Genomic DNA, 1278 nt, shown 5'->3' with positions numbered 1-1278 from the left:
GTTGCCTTTTAATTTTATAAAGGGTAAGGGATTTAGATTATTTTCTAGGACCTTGCAGTCTATATTTGACATTCCTTCTCGTTTCACTGTTATGAGAGATTGTTTGAAACTTTATGGTGAAGAGAAGGAATGATTAGAGAGAGCTCTTAAGGGTCAATGATTATGCTTAACAATAGATACATGGACATCAATCCAAAACATTAACTATATGTCGTCAACGGCTCATTAAATTGATAATGAATGGAATTTGCATAAAAAAAATCCTGAATTTTTGTCAAGTTTCTAATCATATAAGTGAGATAATTAGTCAAGTTATTGAGAATTGTTTGTTAGATTGGGGGATTGATAAACTTTTAACTATTGCAGTAGACAATGCAAGCTCTAATAGTGTTACTATTTCATATTTAAAGAATGTAAGAAAGATTGGCCAACTAATATATTGTCAAATGAATATTTGCATGTTAGATGTTGTGCACACATTGTAAAGCTTATTGTATGTAATGGTTTGAAAGAGATGAATGTTTCGGTTGTTAAAATTCGAAATACAATTAGGTTTATGAGATCTTCACCCTCTAGGCTACTTGTATTTAAAAAGTGTGCAGAAAAGTTACATATAGAGTATAAAAAATTATTGTGTTTGGATGTTGTAACTCGATGAAATTCAACTTATCTTATGTTAAAAGCTGCTAAAAAGTTTAAAAAGGTGTTTCTAAGGTTAGGTCAAAGTGAACCTAGGTATGTGAGTTACTTTTTGAAGGTTAATTCAAAGGGGAATAAAAAAAATCTAGGGCCACCTAGTTTTGAGGATTGAGAAAATGCTAGAACTTTGCTAAAGTTTTTAAAGATCTTTTACATGGTTACATTGAAATTTTCTAGCTCATTGCATGTTACATCAAATTCTTTCTTCAGTGAATTGATTTATATGCATGCAAACTTGTTGCTATTGTGTAAAAGTAGAGATAATGTTTTGAGTGGAATGGCAATGAACATGATTGGTAAGTTTGAGAAGTATTGGAGTTGTGGAGCAAATTAGAATTTTTTATTGTATATGGCTAATGTTTTGGATTCACATCTTATGTTGGAGTATGTGCAATTTTGTCTTGGTGAGTTGTATGATTATGACAAAGCATAATTGCTAACAAAAAAAATGAGAGATAATTTGGTGAGCTTGTATGAGTTTTATTTGAAAGTCGATGAAGTGGTGGATGATAATAGGCATAAACAAGATGTTTAATAATAATGCTATTGATGACATGGAAGTAGATGTTAACACTTGGG

The sequence above is a fragment of the Populus euphratica genome, unplaced genomic scaffold (assembly GCF_000495115.2).
Source record: "Populus euphratica unplaced genomic scaffold, PopEup_1.0 scaffold56.1, whole genome shotgun sequence".
Taxonomy (NCBI): domain Eukaryota; kingdom Viridiplantae; phylum Streptophyta; class Magnoliopsida; order Malpighiales; family Salicaceae; genus Populus; species Populus euphratica.
The sequence above is the reverse complement of the archived record's forward strand: the minus strand, read 5'-3'. Positions refer to the sequence as shown.